The sequence below is a fragment of the Pezoporus flaviventris genome, unplaced genomic scaffold, assembly GCF_033815535.1.
Source record: "Pezoporus flaviventris isolate CSIRO_AGI_PZ_B2104156 unplaced genomic scaffold, CSIRO_AGI_Pfla_v1 ptg000025l, whole genome shotgun sequence".
Lineage (NCBI taxonomy): Eukaryota > Metazoa > Chordata > Aves > Psittaciformes > Psittacidae > Pezoporus > Pezoporus flaviventris.
The window spans coordinates 21,702,187-21,723,856 of record NW_026892573.1 but is presented as its reverse complement, the minus strand read 5'-3'; the positions used below and the strand labels follow the sequence as shown (position 1 = coordinate 21,723,856).

Genomic DNA, 21,670 nt, shown 5'->3' with positions numbered 1-21,670 from the left:
GAAACTAGACCTACCTGTGGTATCAAATCTTAACAAAACACACCTAGCCAAGTTCCATATGGCCACATTATTAAAAACTGGAATGATTTACGTTAGTGTCTCATTCAAAGTGGTGGGAGCTCACAAGATCTTGAGTGCCCCCAGCTTACTCTTCTATATTGAGCAGAAAACAGGGGCTTCATGTCAGCAACCTGCACAGGATAACCTAAGGAAAGTTAAATACATGGAAGGCAGTATTTATTTTGTTGGGGCTTTGCCTAGTAAGTTATTGTTTATTAAGTACCTTTTCGGAATAAATAGAAGGACATACCAGGTCCTTATGGGCTATGTAAAGGATTAAGATTATACATAAGGATTCACAGACATAAACAAAGACACAAAAAAGATAAATATTATTTTAATAGTAGAGTTAGGAAACAAAGCCAGCTAGAGACTTTTTCAGTGAAGCCTTTCATTCAAGGTACAGGTACCATGTATAGAATTGGTGAAGCCTTCTGGAATTTGTAGGTGCACATTAAATCAGACTGTGATGCATGTTTAAGTTGGAAACATATCATTTGATCTCCAAGACCCAGCAAAACCTGTTGCAGTTTAAAAAGGAATTGAAATCATGTGCTGTGGTTGTGGTTAAACATTGCACATCATTACCATGAGGATGAGGAACTAGTTAATAGTTGATCACAAGCCGAATAGGAGTAAGAAACAATGTTTTGTTCTTTTAAAAAAGGCAAACATCATCCCGGAAGTAAAAACAAATGAGATAATTGTTCTGCTGCTATGTGCCTGGGGAGAGTTTCACGTACAGTTTTGTGCACTGAGCATTCAGAAAGGTGGGGACCAACATTAGGAAGCGCAGAGGTGAGCCATGAGAATGTGATTTAAAATGTAACTTCTGTGGAAACTTCAAGGCAATGGGGTTGCTAAGTCTAGAGAAGAGCGGTTGAAGGGAGACATGATGCTGCTCCACAGCTACATGGGTCATAGTGGCAGAGGGGAAGTAAGTGTCTGCAGTGAACAGAGTTATCTTCGCTGATGGGAAAAATGCTCTAACACGAGAATATCTGGGGTTGCAGCAGGTTGCTTGGTGAGGCTTCAGAAACTCTATTACAGTAAACTTTTAAGAACAGCAGGTTAAAAGATATCACTCGTAAACTTTTAAGAACAGCAGGTTAAAAGATATCATTCATTTATCTACCACTCTCCTTGGAAAACTGGTGCTGCATTTCTAAGTGCCAGCTGGATTTTAGGAAGACAGGAGCAAGATAACCAGAATTGCAGTATTTGAGTTTTAGATCTGAGGTACAAAAGCAAGTGAGGGATTTTTCAGGTACTGTCCTATTTGACCAAATAGACATTGCACGCAGCATTTTCTTGCAGTACCACAGGTGCTGCCACAGTGAAAGACCTTCTCTAGAATACATACACACATGTTGCATGGAGGCAAAAGAGTGCTCAATATTCAGATCAACAACTGCAGGCTGACAGTGTCCTTTTGATGACCCTGTACATTAACATCCAGGCAGGACTTTTTCCTAGTTATAGTTGTTAGCATGTTCTTGAGAGTCAGAAGAAAAGGTAAATGAAGTCTAGGAAAAAAAAAAAAAAAATTAATTTTATTTGCTCATAGTTCCTATGAACTATGAATATGAGCATTGCTGAATTTAATAAAAGAATGGGGTTGCTGGTCCATGGCCAGCATTGATTTTCTGGACCAATGTGAAGGCAATGTAAATGGCTGAGGAACTTCTGTTTTTCCTTCTTTATGCTCTGTAGTAATGATTGCAGCATGTTAGTGGTCTCAGCAGGCTCTGCTTTCACTTTGTGACTCTATAGCCATTGTAAAATGACCATGATTTTATTTCAAGCATAATGGAAATCATTTACAGGCAATATTTATGGCTGACTGGTGGAGTCAGTTAGTATATTCTGCAAAGTAAAGTGTACATGTGAAACAATACTACATTTAAACCTTTTCCTTTGTCTCAACATCACATTTGCCACCCACCTCCTCTTTCAAATCCTACATTTTCTGCATTTTATTCATATAAAAAACTTCTTGTATTTGTTTACTTAATTTGTTTACTTCACATTACTTTGTGAATGTCATCAAAACTGAATAACAATGTGTGGAACTAGATAAATATGAACAATAAATATGTGGAACTAGATGATCTTAAGGTCCTTTCCAACCCTAACTATTCTATGATTCTATGATTCTATGTATATCTATTTTTTCTCAAAAGAACTGGATCAAAATCTCATGGAAACAGCTGATTCAAATAAGCAGTCTGTTAACTATTCCCAAGCTGTTACTTTTTAGCAAATCAGCAAAGGGACCTTAATATCATTCACTTCATTTTTGTCTTAAAACTTTGTCTAAAACTAAGTTGGCTCATTAGTTTGAATTCTTCATTAACACATTGCTGGGAACATTCCTGCAGTGTTAGAGAGTCCTGAAGAGCTGGAGGCTCATAGGAAAGGTTTGTGCACAGTAGGCCTGCAGAGACAGATCCCGGATGTGAAACAGGGGTGAAAATCCACTAACTAAACACTGATCTGTGTTAAAACTAGAAAAGAATAGGCCAGAGCTCTCACACCTTTTTGTAAGTCTGAGGCACTTGAACCAAATGCAGAATGTAGATTTATTCTTTTAGATCTTGTTAAATTTCAGTACTTTCAGCCTGCAGAGATGATAGATTGCTTATCATGCAGTTTGTTGAACTATTTACAACAAGAAATATTAAACATTCTCATCTAAACGGGAAGTAGAAGGAAGTAATATTGTAAAGGGGAGCGTGAACTTAAAATTGAGAGGATTTCAGTAAGGTCATTGTGCAAGTACTCTGAACAATGGGATTATTGGGGAGGGGCTGGAGCAAAGCTAACATATCTAAATTCTTCATTCTTCTTCATTCTGGATTTTTGTTCAATGTGTTACATATATTCTAAAATACTTGGATTTATTCCATAAGGATATGCAGTGAAATATGCGTTTCTTGAGCTAATTTTCCAGATGAAATGTATTTTTTTCTCACTAGTTAAACATACTTTAATGATTTTTCTCTTTTTTATTTATTTATTTGTTTTAACTAGGACTAATATTGCTCAAGGACACTCATATATTCCACTTACCTATAATTATGCTATTCCCTCCAGGCCTCAGCAAGTTATTCATTCAGTTTTAGACTAGACTCAATGTAATTATGCTATGATGTGTTACAGGGGAGGAGACTGTTCACATGGGGGCCATTTCAAATGGAACTTGCCGTACAAGGGCTGTATTCTCCCCAAAGGTAGAAGAGAAAGTGTAGAATTCGTCCAAGCTGAAAAATTTCTGTGTCGTGAACTTGTCCAAGAAAGTGGTCAAATTCTACCCCACTGAACAGAACATGTCCTGACAAAGCTCAAAAATCCATGAGGCTTGATATCACATTTGAAAGTATAGTTTAGCTTTCATAAGAAACTTACATTGTTTGACAGATAAATAATTTCTGCCTTCTCTGATATACTGTAATAAAGCAAACATAGGGAACTTAGGATGTTTAGACAAGAAGGTACAGTTGTGATCTATTTTGAATTTCTTCATAGCACACAAAAAAAAAGAGTTTCTGAAACATTTGTCCTTGAATTCTGTTACAGTTTTGACTGCAGTTTCATGGGGTACTGTCATTTCAGACATTTCCTGAAGGAAAGGCAAATTTGTCTTAAAATCAGAACCACAACTGGAAAAAAAGTTTGATAGAAAGGATGTTGCAATGGTGGGTACTACAAAGGAAATGTGAGGTTTTGGTCAGAAGCAGCAGCACCATGGATGGGGAGCTAAGAGGGGCTAATAAATGACAGCTAGTGAGAACATGTGAAATAACCCTAAATGCAGATAAACTTCTTCCTAGCCTGAGCTAAGAAATGGAAAGAAGCAGTAAAAAGCCTGCCTAAAGCAATTGTTGTAAACTGATTTTTCTTCAATGTTTTGGCATATATCAGAATACAAATCCTTGGTGGAAAAAAACCAGTTTTAAGTGAAGGTTGATGTGAACGTGCCTGTTCAGTGTCCGGGTTGTTAGCTGCTGCACACAAGCAGTTTTGGATTTTCACACTTCCTGGTTTGCTACGTCATCATTCTGGGCAGGATCCAAAGGTCATGGAAATCAGCAGAAACACCTCATTGGTAAGAGGTAGATGGCTGAGCTTGTGGAACATAATCCATTGTCCAAAATTCCTCTTCATCTCAGTATCACCTCCTATTTCCTCTCCTTCAGACCCTCATACGTGACCTAGCACAACGTGACATCAGTCACATGGGAAAAAGTTCCTTTGTTTTAGCAAAATGCATATTAGATTTTAGCTGGCAGTTCTTGTACTCAGGTAAACAGTAAAGCCAGAAAATACTGTAATTTGAACCCAGAGGATATTAACCCTTGGATTTACATTCCCTGTTAAATTGACTTTCTTTCAAATACCTTGTACTTGTTAAGTCAACAGGTTCCTACTTACGTCAAGAGCAATATCTAGTGTTGCAGGGAATTAAAATTCTTTGGGCTAATTAAAGACTTCTTTCACCCAATGTAGAGAGCTGCCATGGGTTAATAATTAAAAGCAGTGGTAAATAGATTCTCCTAAAGTGTCTGTCTCCTAGCAAATATTGCAAGAATTCATCATGGTTTAGCATGCTCATGACATGCCCCTCTCAGATTCTCTCTCATTCTCACTTCTTTATGCCAATCATATTTACAAAAGGAATCTTTGCTTTTTTATTTTTAATGCCCAATCATATTTACAAAAGGAGTCTTTGCTTTTTTCCTTAACGTACATTTTGCTTGCCTTGTGCTGTTCAAACCAACTCAACTGATTCAGGAGAAGTGAACCAGAAACATGTAATTTAAATATTTTGGCTATCAGACTTTAGTGTGATGTGAAACCCATCGTATCTCATTCATCTGGTTTTCTGTACGGTCAAGTATAAAGCAGCAGTCACTCGCAAGAAGCAAATAATCCTGTTATAAGAGGCACAATACCTGGGCTGAAGGACCGTCTGAATCTCTTATTAAGATTCTTCATAAGAATTTCAACATTTAAAGGGTTTTGTTTCATAGATGTTGAACATATGTGTTTCTAAAAATTGAAAAGAATTTGTGTGAGTTCAAGAATTAGGTAACATGTTTAAATGCCTTCCCGTTAAGCTGCTCGCTTGTGTTAGATTCCTTTCTATCCTGGTAGAATTGCACTTTTAAGATCAAAATATCAGACAGAAGCCAATCTGTTCTCTTCCCCTGTTGTGGTGGAAGATGATGTGTGTATCTGAAGGCCCTGGGGGCAGAGCATCCCCTGCCTGGTTCTGCTGACCTCCCTGCTCTGCAGGACACAACAGGAGAGACGACAGCAGCTGGAGGGAGAAGAGAGGCACTATTAAAGCTGGCATGCTGGGGACACTGCTTTGGCAGTGGGAAGTGGTTCAGTGTTATGCCTATTTGCTACCCACCAAAGAATCACAGGTGAAATTCATGATGAACACTAGGCATCTTAAGGTGCCTGTGTAAATGAAACACACTGTGTGCAATCTAGCACTTGTGTGCACTGCTTTTCTTAGTTCACTTAGGTTTGGGTTTTGATATTTTACAACAGGTGGTGCTTGAAGTTCCTTTGGAGCTTATGCCTTGTGTAACTGAAACAAGTTGTCCTTCCTCAACAGTGCTTGTATGAGAATGTGACATAGGTTGAATATTCTTGTCACTTTTCTTAGGAGAAAACCTCTCACTTCAAAATGTGTTTTGGACAGGTTGTTTACTAAAACACACAGGAAAAGCAAACACCTTTAGAAACAGTGGTTATTCTGGTATCGTTGTCCTCACTTTGCAGTTACACAGAGTTCAGAGGTGTCACGTCCCTTGAATTCCTTAGAGGTGCTTTGACTATTTGATTCAAGACTTCCTGGTGCATGTCTGTATCATTGCATACAAGGGAAGTTCCAAAAATATCAGTAATGATATACAAATATTTTATATCTGGTCTTGGAAGTTCTGCTTTCTTTATATCCTCATACAAGTGGTAGTAAGTACATCCAAATTAGTTGACACTAGAACTAGAAACTGACACTGGAAATTCCCTTTGTGTGGGGGAAGGAGTCTGCAGACATAAGGAAGCTGCAAGTATTTTCCCTCCTTCATCAGATCCTGAAGAGTTACCGTCCTCTACTTTTAGGTATTGTTTAAACACACTGGCACAAAATGTCTTGTTTAGGTTTTCCCTTACTATGAATTCGTTGTGGTCTGAAGGTAATGGTGCATTTCAATCTAAAATCAAGGTGACAAACAAATGGACCACTGCTCAGAGTCTACACATATAAAGAAAATGTTACGCTGCTTAATGTACAGGCAAAAAAAAACCCATTAGCATTCAGCAACATGCCTTGAAACCCTGCTCCTGTTGTGTAGTGACCATGAAACTGACTGTTCTAAAACAGCGCTGCCTGATGGTCTGATCACTCTGATCACTGAAGGATAACCCAGGAAGGATTTCGATTACATGGCTTCAGGAAACAGTTTGTAAGACTAGCTTGTCAGAAACCGTTTCCCACCACTCCCCCTGGCCAAAAATGCTCACTACCCGTGTCTCCTATTATTCTATCTGTAGAAGCAAAATACTCAGATTTATTTCATATACTTACTATGGATGATAGTAATGGAAATGTTCTAACAGAGCAAAAGCGTCCTTGCTTTTGAACTACATCCAGTGGTATTTTATTGTTCAGCCAATTCTGAAAAAGCCCAGCTGTGTCACTTTATAGATGTTTTGAATGATGTCATCATGTTATGTCTTCACAAAAAGTAAACAGTGACATTCTTAGAGCTTCATCATCTCTCTTCTGATCAGCACTTCTGAGACTCAAAAAATATATTCAAATATTATGTGCTAAAAGGAACATGTGCCTTCACAATGCAGGACCAGAAACTGATGTTCAGGTTGATTCCAAAGGAAATAGTTCAAGTAGAAGCAAATGCACTGGGGAATGAGAAAGGTCCAAGCAGAAAGCTATACTGGATATACCAGTATGGTAATGATGTGACAGCATCAAACTGCTATCATGCTAGAACAGGTAGTAGCTATATAGGGCTCATCTATGTACCATGATTATTCATTTTTTCACACTTCACTTTATTAATGTGCAAATACATTTTGAACATATATTAATGTTTCTTTAAGATTTTGAAAGATGTGAGCTTATGTGTGTACAACTATGGCAATCCCAGTAATAGTGCAGAAGTATGATACCATATTCAATTTGATGAATACATTTTCTATTTCTAAAATTGATATTTCAGTGCAGTGAAGTATTTAAGGTATTATCAAAAGAGGACACCTTTTTGCCGTGTTACCATTTTACATCTCTACAGCAATGGAATTAGTATTAGTTCTGTGGCCAGTGTGTAAGGATGACAAAACCCCAGCTCTCACATTCATAAAAATTGAAACCAAGAGGAGACAGAGAACTGCAGAATCGTGTCAGGGATTCCACACTGAGACTGTTCATCTTTGTCACTCTCTGAGCAACCAACATTTCAGGGATCCACTTCTCTGGGCAATCTGTTCCAGTGCCTCACCAGTTCCGTAGCAAGGTATTTCTTCCTTATATCAAATCTAAATCTACCCTTTTTAAGAATAAAGCCATTCCCCCTTGTCCTGTCACTACTTGCCCTTGTAAAAAGTCCCTCTCCAGCTTTCTTGTAGGCACCTATAGGTACTGGAAGCTGCTCTAAGATCTTTCCAGAGCCTTCTCTTCTCCAGGCTGAACAATCCCAACTCTCTCAGCCTGTTCTGATAGGAGAGGTGCTCCAGCCCTCTGATCATCTTCATGGCCTCCTCTGGACTTTCTCCAGTAGCTCCATGGACTTCTTATGCTGGGGACACCAGAATTGAATGCAGTACTCCAGGTGTTGTCTTACAAGAGCAGAGGGGAAGAATCACCTCCCTTGACCTGCTGGCCACACTTCTTTTGATGCAGCTCCTGCTAGTATAGTATCTAAGGTTAATCATGAAAACAAAATAAAATAAAATAAAAATTACACGGTGCTTATCATTGGTTTTTCTAAAGCCATGACATGTAAAAGGATGACCAGAAATGTCATACTGCTGTGGTTCAGGCTGAAGCTGACACACTTGTTCTACTTTTTCATTTCTGTAATCTAACTGTAGACTTTGACTTACATGGGCTTCAACCTCTTTTTAATAAAAAAGAAAAAAATCTTCTATAGTCAGATCAATTCCTGGGAACTAGTTCAGGCCCCTCCAACTTGCAGGCAAATTCGTATTCCACCTGGGTTGTCTGAGTAAGGACTCAGACAAGCATTGAGGATACCTGTGAAGCATTGCTTCAAACTGTATGGTGGATGGGGAACTGGCTGCCAGGCTGCACCCAGAGGGCGGTGGTAAACAGTTCCTTTTCCAGCTGGTGACCTGGCACTAGTGGGCTCCCCAGGATCAATATTGGGCCCGACACTGTTTAATATCTTCCTAAATGATGTGGAGGATGGGATCAAGTGTACCTTGACAAAGTTTGCCAAACTGAGTGGGGAAGTGGAAAAGTATGCTTTGAAAAGTAAGGTTTTTCCAAGGGCACCTGACTGGGAAAATGATAAGGGAACGTCGGATATTTTGACTGGGAAATTGAGGTTTGTATAATCAGTTCCTTGTCTTTGAAATGAGGTAATATGACTGTCAAAACTTCAAGATGCTATGTCAACATGTGGCTTGAATGCTTAAGTCCTTGTGGTTTCATAGGCTTATCTACGTGCATTAAAGGATAGTATATACAAGACCAACGCCACACAAAATGACAACTTCAAGATGTATCTAGACAGTTGGCCCTAACTTGTAGTCTCTGCAGTTCAACCCATTGGATGCACTGACCCACTTTCCCTTGCATAGCAATTTTTGTTAAAATATTTGCATTTACTATTTGTGCCAGATGAACTTACTGCAACCAAATGTGTTTCATGGTAAACTAAGTGGTTTTGTTTAACTGCCCCCCTATTCAGTAGACCCAGAACAATCTTATTCCCTGATTTCTGGATTGTATCCAGAAGAATGTAATCTACAGAAATTAGGACACATCAGTTCAGTGGGTTTTAAGTGAAATTTAATGGGAGAAAAATAACAATCCTTTCTCTTCTACCCTCCCTAAAAACCCAGCAAGGAGGAAACAAATGAACTGTTCATTGAAATACGGTCCAGAAAATTCAATAGATGTGCAGCTGTGTTACATGAAACAGTGAAGCAAGCACTTTCTCCAATTAGGACCTAATCATGCAAAGCCCCAGTTCCCTACTGAGAATCCCAGGACTTCTTAAGTTAACCAACACTTAGTGAGGATGACAGACTTCTGTGGTCAAAGGAAAAGAGTTCTGGGTTGAATTTCCCAGTCTGAATCTTAGTCATGTTCCCCAATCAAATTTTCCAGCCCAGTTCCTCAACTCCAGATTCGACAAGAGTTACACAAATATGCCCAGACTAGAGATTTCTAAGTGACCTTGTTATGGAAATGATCTGTCTACAAACCTGCAGTGTACTTAGATTTGATCATTACATTGCTAATGAATGTGCTCATTCTTCACAGACTTATTGAAGATGCAGTTACAAACTATGTTTGCTTCCAAATGGTTTACTTTGACTCATCTCAGTTTGTCAAGTGAGATTTGTCACACTGCTCATAGTGCATGGGTTGTGCTTCCTGACTTAACAGTGAAGCTTTTGAACAACACAGTGATCAAATTATATTGAGTTTTGTGTTCAAAGATGATACACAAGTGTAATTATGTGTAGGATCTGATAAGAACTTTGTTGAACTCAAAGGTAATGATGAGAGATACTCTTTCCTGTTCCCTGCTTCACAGACCATTTCACATAAAGTCACATTTTATTAGTTTTATTCTTCAGATATGTATGCTTGTTTGCATGTGAATTCAGGTAATCTTTTACAAAATGAACAGCAATTAAATAGTCACTGGGTACTTACTGATTTGCATTGAGTAAAAGGAGGAATCAAGCAGCTGTTTAGAAATGCTAATTAAAATTTAAAACAATGCCTTTTGCCAAATTTATAACATTGAAGTGGAAATTACCATTTTAACTCTAAACATGTAATTTCTTATTTATGACAAATTATCATGACTTCAACGCAGATCTGCAGGGTCACTAATCTTCAAATTCTCTGTCTTCTTGTTAAGCCTACTGACAAAGCAACATGGAAATTTCTTTATTCCCACTCTTCATATTCTTCAGTGAAATGAGTAACAGAGAGTGAGCCCTTGATCTTGTGTGGTTTGATGTTACACCTCTATTCTTAGCAGTTCATCCGCACTTTCTTCTCCTAGAAGCTTATTTTAGTTGTTCATGGACAAAGTCTGTGATCCTTACAAGATATACAAACTCAGAAATTGCTAGAATGTTTATATTTACCCAATGGTCCTGTTGGCTATTGTAGTATTCTTCCATTTTTATTCTTCAAAACACATTTTTCTTCTCTGTATTCTGACCCCAGACGTTTAATATTATGCCAGTTAGATTTACATGTCTTCATGTTTTTTTTTTGTTTGTTTGTTTTCTTTTGTGGCTACATAAGTGGAGTTGGCAGATGAGCATGAATCAGTTAGATAGGGAACTTCCCCCTGCCCAGTTGCTACATCAGCGTCTACAAGCTCATGAGTAAGGTGCTCCTCTAATGTTAGCTGGTCACATGTACTTTCTCTATTGGCAAGAATGACAAACACCATAGGAAGTGATCAATCCTATCCTAAAATAGGCAATATGCTTCAGTCGCCTGAAACAAACGGTAGACAATGTTAAGTCATGTGTCATACCTTCCTCTGTAATGGGGAGGATCAATTTCTGATCCTTATTTCAGAACTTATTCCAAGGTTGAGACACCTTTCAGCTGCTACTACTGAGGCCACACTTTGAGAGGAGGAGGACAAGCTGGGTACAATTGTTTAACCAAGAGATTGCTGTATGTGCTAAGTGGGAGGAGACCTAGAAGAGCTAGCCAAAGAAATGATTAAGTGAGAGACCTTATGCACCTCGAACACCAGAGAGGCACCTAGCTGCTGAATATAGTCAACACTGAGATGTTTATGGCCATACATAGAAGTCAACCTTTAGTTAGGGTGTGGGTTTCACTTAGACATCTACACTGTGTCCAATTTAGAATAACTATTGAATCTCTTTTTGTGGTTAATGGGAAGAAAGAGGCACCTCCCACTTGCCTGCTCAACTTGGTGTAAGAAAGTCTTTCTGCATCCATTCCCACAGACACCATTATTTTCCTATAGCCTTTCTGTGCCTCCAGGAACAATCAGATATTGAAACACCAGGATGAAAGGTAGCAAAAAGATTCCACAATATTCTTTGCAGACAGAATCAGCTATTCCCTAAAACTCTGGGGAACATATTAGCTCTGGACCAGCATAGGACTGAACCAGGCCTGGTCTTCATGCATGTAATGATGAGAGGCAAACCTCTTTGCTTGCTCACTTTGCTCCAAAATGTCTTCATCTGACCTTCAACAAATTGCAAATATTGCTTTAGTCCTTTTTTCTTTTAGGAAGTCCCTTGCATCTCAAAAATGGCAACATGAAGATGTTTGAGTCATAGAACCATAAAATCATGTATGTTGGAAAAGATCTTTAAGATCATCAAGTCCAGCCATTAACCTAGCACTGCTAAGTCCACCACTAAATCCTATCCCTAAATGCCACATCTACACAACTTTTAAATACCTCCAGGGACTGTGACCACTGCTTCCATGGTCAGCCTGTTCCAGTGCGTGACAACCCTTTTGGTGAAGAAATTTTTCCTAATATCCAGTCTAAACATGCCCTGGCACAACTTGAGGCCATTTCCTTTTGTCCTTGTTACTTGGGAGACATCATCAGCCACTTCACTACGATCTCCTTTCAGGTAGCTGTAGAGGGCAATGAGGTCTCCCCGAGCTTCCTTTTCTCCAGGCAAAACAACCCCAGTTCCCTCAGTTGTTCCTCATAAGACTTGTTCTTCAGATCCTTCATCAGCTTTTTTTGCCCTTCTCTGGACCAGCTCCAGCACATCAATATCTTTCTTGTAATGAGGGGCTTTCAAGCCACTCTTCCCCAAACCTCTAGCTTGGGTAAGTTAGTAGCTTACTGATCTGATGTTTTTGATCTCATCCCCGTTCACTAGAAACTGCTGTTAGATGCCATTTCACCAACCTTCCTCCAGCTCACATTAGTCTCTTCCTTTTTTCAGCTCACTATTAATCCCTTCTCTTACACGCTTCCTAGGAGCTCTTAGGAATTTCCACATTGGCCACAGGCTCCTTAACAAATATGCATTCTCCTCATGTTTCCCATTCTCTGTATCATGCCTATTCTGATAGCCTAATTATTGACATTGCTAATAAGCAATGGAGTAAATAGAAAGGTAGAAGGTATGGTGATTTAGTATGCCTTCAACTGCAATGTTCTGTTGCGGTTAGAACATGTCATCATGGAAATGAAAATTAACAGTAGTAGTCACATTGTTAAATTGAGCTAGCCCCTGAATTTTTACAGTTTTGATTTCTTTCTAATAATGGAGGAAAGCACAACTGAAATTCTTAAATTATGCATTTTATTTCAATCATTTTTCTTTGACATGAAATTTTGAAAACTTTTGCATTACTTGATAGTTTCTATGCTGCAGGGGTTATAAAGCATGTGAAAGAATCCATGTACCTTCATATGTTGCAGACAGTTTAAGTTTCAATACGGTACATTGAAGGTCACTCTTAACAGAGTTTATGATTCAAACAGTAGACAGATCATGTATGTTTATTTAAAGTCTCAGATAAGAAGAAAAAAATTTACATCCTTTTTCTTGCGTCTGATTTGAAAACAGATGAATTTGAAAACTTTCAGTGGTTGCTGGAAGCCATAGAATGAACTATATAAAGATCAGAGAAGCACAGGTTAATTTGCTTTCCTTCTTTAAAATCTTTATCAGATACAAATGGAACATTATTTAGAATTGAAGAGGTATTCTGCAGACTTCTCCTGGCTTTAGGATTCTGGGTTCAGGGGAAAGTCCAAGGCAGAAGAAGGAAATCACTTCTCTCATAAAGCATGTTTAGGTAGAGATTACTTTTTTCTTCCTCACCGCTGATATGAATTAATCAGAAAGTCCTGTTTCTGCTGAAATTACAAAATTTGTTCTTGTTTCCCAAAATGAATATGGTACAGTATTTATGTTCCCATTTCTGAAGAACACAGCACTTCTCCTGAACTCCTGACAAGATTGAATGTTAGGTTAGTTTTACCTGAGGACCTGGATTAGTCATTCCTAGATGATATAAAATGAATAAAATTATGAGCATATTTGTCCAAACACTAAAGGCATTTGCCAGTTAAAGGCCTATTGTATATTGCTTTGCCCTGTACTGTCCAAGCACCTGCGGCTGGCTGTCATGGACCTTGAATCTCATCTAGTAAGGTGCTATCATATGTTTCTTAAAGTCAGGAGTAGCTTTGCTGGAGATTTTCAATGGGGCCAGGATTTTAACACAAGGTGGATGTAATTCCTCATAAGATCTACTAAGAAAGAAGAAAAAGATTTCTTGACTACACATTTCCTGTTGACGATGCACAGCAGCCAGGAAGGGTGGACAGTATCTCTCATGCTAATGTTAAATAAAGTGTGTTCTGTTTGCAGCTTGAGGTGCTATGCAGAGGATCTATGGTGTTGAGGATTTTGAGAAGAAACTGCATTCATTGAATTAGTCATTTTTGTCTATTAAAGGTTATTTTCTTTCTGTGGTGGGTTTTATTATTCTGGTCACTTCCACTTGTTTTATTTCAGCTCCAGTGGGACTGCATGAAATTTACAGCGCCATAAAGAAAGGAAGAATCAGGACAGCTTTTAAAAGGAAGATCCATATTTTTGAAAATCCTGCATGCTTATTTAGCTTTGCAAACTAAAGCATTTTCAGGGAAAACAGTAAGGCTGTTGTGAGGAAATATTTTTTTTCTGTGTATGAGCATTTCCAGAGCTGAAGTCTCAGGAAGAACACTCCTCTAATTGGGAGTGCATCTATAAAGTGATATGCAACAGGAGATATTTGCTGGGTTTGGTGTCCTTTATAGTTTCCTCAAACTTCATGTTTTCTTTCGGAGTTAAAAACCTGGGTTCAGAAACATTAGCTTTGTATTTGTGTTCCCTCCACCCCTTAACTCATACTTGAATTTCTGCATTAAACCAGATGATGCTGTTGGCAGGGAGCCCTGTTGGGTAATGTAAAATGTGCTTCAAAACACTGAGTACAGAACTGCAAATTGTAGCTTATATCTTTCAGTGTCATTCATTCATGCACATCCTCAAGGGAAAGTGGTGGCACAGGTATTTTGTGTTTTGGTATGTGAGTGCTTCAGATGTGCTTGGACTTTGAACAGGGAAGTCAGAGTAGTCAAACTCTTGCACAGCAAAGAAGTGCAAGTTAACATCTTTAAAGAACCATGCAGTTGATCAATAAGAGAGACAGAAGTTTCCAAAGCTGAAGTAAGAGTGTGTCACAGAGAAGTGGAACATGCCTACAGTCAGAAAGAAATATGAAGCAATAGCTAGGGAATTTTTGTTTTGATAGAGGGTGTCTTTTTGAATAAAATGTGATCAAGGTTTGTTCTAACCAGGCTCAAGAACCAGAGTTCCCCCTTTTTCACACTACAAATAAGATTTCTTTTTCACTCCCATCACAGTGTATGTCAACTTCAAATGCAGGTACAAACACATGAGCCAGTTGTCTCCATGACCATCAAAAGCCCTCATAAGCTCTGAAGGTATATATAAAAACAAGCTTTCCTTTATGCAGTATGCTCACTATACTCTTGAATCAGTGGAGTAATACACCAAGTTATCTGAAGTATATGCTTAGGAAGTACTGAATGGAAAAATCAGTAAGTTTACAGAGCGAGGACAAAAGTATGCCCTCCCCTTAAATCATAGAATCATAGAATCGTAGAATCATAGAATCACAGAACGGTTTGGGTTGGAAAGGACCTTAAGATCATCAAGTTCCAACCCCCCTGCCATGAGCAGGGACACCTCACACTAAACCATGCCACCTAAGGCTCCGTCCAACCTGGTCTTGAACGCTGCCAGGGATGGAGCATTCACAACCTCCCTGGGCAACCCATTCCAGTGCCTCACCACCCTAACAGGAAAGAATTTCCTCCTTATAGCTACCCTAACCTTCACCTGTTTAAGTTTAAACTCATTACCCCTTGTCCTGTCACTACAGGCCCTGATGCAGAGTCCCTCCCCAGCATCCCTGCAGGGCTCCTTCAGATACTGGAAGGCTGCTATGAGGTCTCCACGCAGCTTCCCTCCTCCAGGCTGAACAGCCCCAACTTTCTCAGCCTGTCTTCATATGGGAGGTGCTCCAGTCCCCTGATCATCCTCGTGGCCCTTCTCTGGACTTGTTCCAACAGTTCCACGTCCTTCTTATGTTGAGGACACCAGAACTGCACACAATACGCAGGTGAGGTCTCACAAGAGCAGAGTAGAGGGGCAGGATCACCTCCTTTGACCTGCTGGTCACGCTCCTTTTGATGCAGCCCAGGATACGGTTGGCTTTCTGGGCTGCAAGGGCACACTGCAGCTGGCTCATGTTCATTTTCTCATCGACCAACACCCCCAAGTCCTTCTCCACAGGGCTGCTCTGAATCTCTTCTCTGCCCAACCTGTAGCTGTGCCTGGGATTGCTCCGACCCAGGTGTAGGACCTTGCACTTGGCATGGTTAAACTTCATGAGGCTGGCATCAGCCCACCTCACAAGTGTGTCGAGGTCCCTCTGGATGGCATTCCTTCCCTCCAGCGTATCAACCGAACCACACAGCTTGGTGTCATCGGCAAACTTGCTGAGGGCGCACTCAATCCCACTGTCCATGTCACTGACAAAGATGTTGAGCAGGATTAGTCCCAACACTGACCCCTGAGGGACACCTGAGGTAACACTTGTTACCCCTCTTCAGTTGGACATTGAGCCATTGACCACAACTCTTTGTGTGCGGCCATCCAGCCAGTTCTTTATCCACTGAGTGGTTCATCCATCAAATGTATGTCTCTCCAGTTCAGAGACAAGGATGTTGTGCGGGACAGCGTTGAATGCTTAGCACAAGTCCGGGTAGATGGATGTCAGCTGCTTTGTCCAGCAAAAGCAGTTTTTCTGTCTTATAAGTGAAGTCACTCCGTATGTGACAATCACACAGTGCTCTCTTCATTTTCTCTGAGTTATACAACTTTGTACTATGCAAGAATAACAAAAGAGCCATTATCCATCCCTGGCAGTGTTCAAGGCTGGGTTGGACAGAGCCTTAAGTGACATGGTTTAGTGTGAGGTGTCCCTGCCCAAGGCAGGGGGTTGGAACTAGATGATCTTAAGGTCCTTTCCAACCCTAACTTTTCTATGATTCTGTGATTAGAAACCACAGGGTATGAGGAACTTCAAAACAAGGGAAATACATGAATAATGGGTTTATTATGCAGTATTTTTTTTTTATTACATAAGCATGTAACAACATGCTTCAAATTACTTTAAATTATATGGGGGAGCACGGCTCTGCAATCCTAGCATTTAAGTCTGATGTCTCAGGGTGAAAACTCTGACCCCTTGAGGCATTCTCTCAGAAGAGAAAATCAAGAACAAGAAGTACTTTTTTCAAAAAGCAAAAGAAGAGTATCTTGCTGAACATATTTAGTGGTAGATAAGTCCTTTTTTCACACTGAAACTAGGAAGCATTCTTATTTATAGACGGCTGACCTAATACTGCAAAAGATTTTCACTGATGATGTGATGAAATAAGCTTGTTGTCAATTTTATAAGTCATGAATATTAAAAACCCCAACCCTTCTCTGTGCATAGCCACAAACCAAAATATCAGGGAAAGATGTAATCCTGTTGTGCAAGTCTAAATCTTTTGAAAACTTTAATTTGATTAAAAAAGTTTGGCATGAAAATAATTGGAAAATAATAGCATCTGGATGGCCCAGATATAATATGTAATGCTAAAATTCTCAAAATTACACTGAAAATCCCAACAAGAAAAATTACATAACAAGAAGAGATAGCCTCTACTCTCCTAATTAATTTTTAATTAGAAAATTACCATTGCTGATAGAACATCAGTGCGTATCTCTTTCTAGATTTATTACAATGCAGTTAGCTCACAAGTGTCTTGGAATATTTACAAGTCCATGCAAAAATATTTAACTACAAGAATTACCTGATATACAAGATATAAACTCTTAACTTACAAGTCCACAAATAAAATTGTTTTCTACTGTTACAATGGTGTCAGTTAGAAGCTCTATTTTAATAATTTATAACACACATTTTCTGTATAATTATTTAGTTATTTTTGTGGTTTAAAATGTTTTTACTCAATAGCCTAGAATATGTGCAAAAATCAAAGCAATCAGTTCCTTAGTGCGTATGATCCCAGAAGTAATTTTATTTCCTCCTCTCCTTTCTTTATCCACAAGGCCAAAATCTGATTAAATGTCCTGCTTTCCTTGTATGAGAGGGTTCTGATCCAGTGGAGAAATGGTGGCACGGTTTTCCATTTGCCTAGGTAAATACTAGGTGTATTGCTGAAAAAATCAGACTCTTAATCCAGGATTTTGATGACATGGACAATTCATCTGTTAAAATGGCACCTGCATTTCTTATCTCGGGAAAAGTAACCTGCCTTCATCTTAGTCATTCTTTTGTGAACACTGTTGCAAAGAGCTACTGTGTTTTCTCATAGCTTTGTGGCTTGAACAAGCCTCTTAAATTTATTACAACTATTTCCTTGTGTGTACATGCTGATTTTCAGGATTGCTCAGTAATGTCTGCTATATTCAATAACAGCAATAAATATTAAATTTTATGAACAAGTTTGGCGAGTCTTGCTTGCACTTTTTAGCTTAAAGTGCTAGATGATGAAAAAAGTTTTTCACTGATGCAGTAGAAAATAAAGGGATGTATATGCAGGACTCTCATTTGGATGTGCAAAACTGGAGGGTATTTGTAGTAGCCCCACACAGGCACAAATTTGTGCTAGTTTTGGATCCTAGTCTTTTTGCCACTTGGCTTTGCTCTGAAGTAGACAGAAAGGAAGATCCATTCAAAAGAAGTAGGACAGAAGACTAAAAAACATTCAATCTATTGCAGATATCTGAAATGAAATATATTTGTCTTTTGCATAGGTTCCACAGGGGAACTTATGGAGGGAGGGAGGCATAACAGCTTTATGGCCCACTTACACCTTGGTCTCAGGCTCTTCTGGGTGTTAGAATGGCTTTTTCTGTCATATAAGTAAATGGAATAGAAGCAGAGCAGCTCTTGCTTAAATTGCTTTGGGTGCAATTACACGTTTTACACGTTTGCAGTTTCTCTATAAGGCGGATCCATTAGGCAGCCTATCAATAGTCATCTAAAGAGTCCTGCCTGGAACAGTTTCTGGTCAAGAAAATTTGTAATTGTCATATAAAGGCACAAAGGAAGGAATAAAAGTTACATATGTTTAAATATATTTTTTTTTATTTTAGTGCAAACAACTGTGATAACATGATGACATCAAAAAGCAGACTTCATGAATATCTGTACTTTAAACTATGCTTCCCCACTGTTTTAATGAGTGATATGCAAATCCTTTATCACTGTTTTCAACCAAATAATTGTGTAGTTACTGTGTCAGGCCTCATTTGTAAGACCATGTTTCAAACTAAAACAGAAAAGTGGCGATTAGCTTCTGCTCTGTCATCACGTTTTCCTTGATGAAAACAGATTGTGTTGATGAAAGGTCAGACTGAAGATGCTGTAGACTGAACTCCAATAATTAGGCACTGGGAGGGTGTGAATATTTGCTGCTCTGCTCATCTGTCTTGCATAGGACCACTTAAACCACAAGAGTCGTTTTTCTTTCATAGAGCTGCTCTGTCTGGAATAATTTTGCTGGTTCTATCAGGAAAGGGTCTGACTAGTCATAGCTTCTGTAATGGTTTCCCCTATATCACACTGTTCTCTGGAAATGCAGGTCTTTAGGAAGTGGTCTGAAAGGGGTTCTCATTGAATTTCATTAGAAATATATTCTGGGTCCAGGAGTTTCTAAGGTGAGACTGAAGCTCAGATGCTAACACTGATCATAGAATCACAGAATCATAGAATCAACTAGTGATTCTATCACTTCCCTGAGCAGCCTGTTCCAATACCTGATTATGCTCTCATTGAAGAGATTTTTCCTAATATCCAATCTAAATTTTCCCTGGTGCAGCTTGAGGCCATTACCTCCTGTCCTATCACTTGTTACTTGGGAGAAGAGATTGACCCCACTTCACTACAACCTCCTTGCAGGTAGTTGTAGAGAGTGATAAGGTCCTCCCTGAGCCTCGTTTTCTCCAGGTCAAACAACCCCAGTTCCTTCAAGTGCTCCTCAGCAGACTTGCTCTCCAGACCCTTCACCAGCTTTGTTGCCCTTCTCTGGACCTGCTCCAGCACCTTGAAGTCTTTCTTGTAGTGAGGAGCCCAGAACTGAACACCGGATTTAAGGTCACCAGTGCTGAGTACAGAGGAATGATCAATGCACTACTCCTGTTGGTGGCCAACATATATCTGCTAAAAGCTAGGATGCTATTGGCCTTCTTGGCTGCCTGGGAGCAAGCTAGCTCATGTATAGCTGCTGTTGATCAACAGCCCCAGGTCCTTCTCTGCCAAGCTGTTTTCCAGCCACAATTCCCCTAGCCTGCAGCATTGCATGGGGTTGTTGTGGCCTAAATGCAGGATCCGGCACTTTGCCTTGTTGAACCTCAAAACTTGCTGAAGCTGAGGATTTACCCTGTTCCTATAGTATGTGCTGAGCTTTGTGCTCCTGCAAATCTAGGCTGTTCCTGAAGTGCTTTATCTAAATGTAGCCTGAATGTCAATGACATGTTTCCGACAGAACAGACAAATTTATTCTCATGAATCTTTAACTTGCTGCCACGAAGGAAAATCTTGATGAAGAATTCTGGGGTTCAGACCTCATGCTTGCCACATCCTGTCTGCATTCATGAAATGCCCCTACTGCTATCTATAGGCCAAAATGTCTATTGACAAACCACATGTGTGTATTTGTTGTTGAGCCACTGGATTTCACAATCATCTCTAGACAGAGGTTCCAGAAGCTGTTCCTTCTGTTGGAGAGTATGAGATACGAGCCCCAGTGAGCTCACAGTGTAGACTGATACACCTGAACATCTGCAGAACATGTTTTATGTTGAATGCCTGTCAGTAGCTATTGCTACCTGCCACAGGAAAAACTGCCTGGCTCTTACCAATTCTCTTTCTGGTTTTCTCATGCTCTAGACAAGTTATTAATATTTTTTTTTAAAAAAGATCTTTCTGCTCTTAGCTGTTTAATACCTTTTTTTTTTTTTCCTGAAAGTTGTTTACTTTATGGGAACTTCCTTAACTATTTAGAAAAATAGAATCATTTAAGTTGGAAAGGATCTTTAAGATCATTAAGTCCAACCATTAACCCAGTACTGCAAAGTCCACAACTAAACCATGTCCCTACATGCCATGTCTACATGTCCATTAAATCCTTCCAGGGATGGTGACTCCACCACTTCTCTGAGCAGCCTGTTCCAATGCTTGACAACTCTTTTAGTGAAGAAATTCTTCCTAATATCCAACTGAAACCTCCCCTGGTGGAACTTGAGGCCACTTCCTCTTCTCCTATTGCTTGCTACTTGGGAGAAGACACTGACACCCACCTCGCTACAACTTCCTTTCTTCATTGCAGTTATGGCTATGACCCCACTAGCATGCCTCAGAGACTGAGGTGACACCATTAGACAGTGCTGAAATCTGATTTTAGCAATACCAGAGCTGTTAACACTTACTGCCCGCAGGTAGCACAGGCTTGGTTATGAGGGCTGCACTAACTGTAGTCAGTCAGCTGACTACAGTTGACAATTGTCAACCAACTCAAATTCATTGTCAAAAAAAATCTAAAATACTGATGTCAGTGCAAATTAACATTGCCACTTGTTATTAGCATTCATAGGTTCAGCGTGGACCACTCACTTTGCTATGGTAGGTCTGACATCAAAATAAACACAGATCAGAACAGAACAGAATGGAATGAAACAGAACAGAACAGAATGGAACAAAACAGAACACAACAGAGCAGAACAAAAAAGAGAATATATCAGTTGGGAGGGACCTACAACAATCATCCAGTCCAACTGCCTGATGTCTTCAGGGCTGACATGAAGTTAGAGCATGTTATTAACAGCTTTGTCCAAATGCCTCTTAGACACAGGTCTGGGGCATTGGACACCTCTCTAGAAAGTCAGTTCCAGTGTTTGGCTACCCTCTCGGTAAAGAAATGATTCCTAATGTCAATTGTGAACCTCCTCTGGTGCAGCTTAGAACCATTCTCATGTGTCCTGTCACTGGATCTCAGGGAGAAGAACTTAGCACCTCCCTTTCCACTTCCCTTTCTCGGGAAGCTGTAGAGAGCAATAAGGTCACTCCTCATCCTCCTCTCCAAAGCAGACAAACCCAGAGTCCTTAGCCACCCCTCACAGAAGATGCCTTACAGCACTTGCACCATGTTTGTTGTTTTCCTTGGACCTCCTCTTGCTA

The 21,670-nt window shown here is 39.6% G+C and overlaps 1 long non-coding RNA gene across 2 annotated transcripts in view; it reads left to right on the top strand.

Moving 5' to 3' along the window:
* The first annotated feature begins 770 nt into the window (after positions 1 to 770).
* The window catches only part of LOC133271599 (uncharacterized), a 54,469-nt gene continuing 33,569 nt past the window's right edge, over positions 771 to 21,670 (top strand). Inside the window, exon 1 of one of the 2 annotated variants that reach the window (XR_009744195.1) lies at positions 771 to 858. This is a non-coding gene — a long non-coding RNA (uncharacterized LOC133271599). Of the gene's footprint in view, positions 859 to 17,321; positions 17,628 to 21,670 lie in introns of those variants that run through there. The other variant, XR_009744197.1, reaches the window with a different exon arrangement.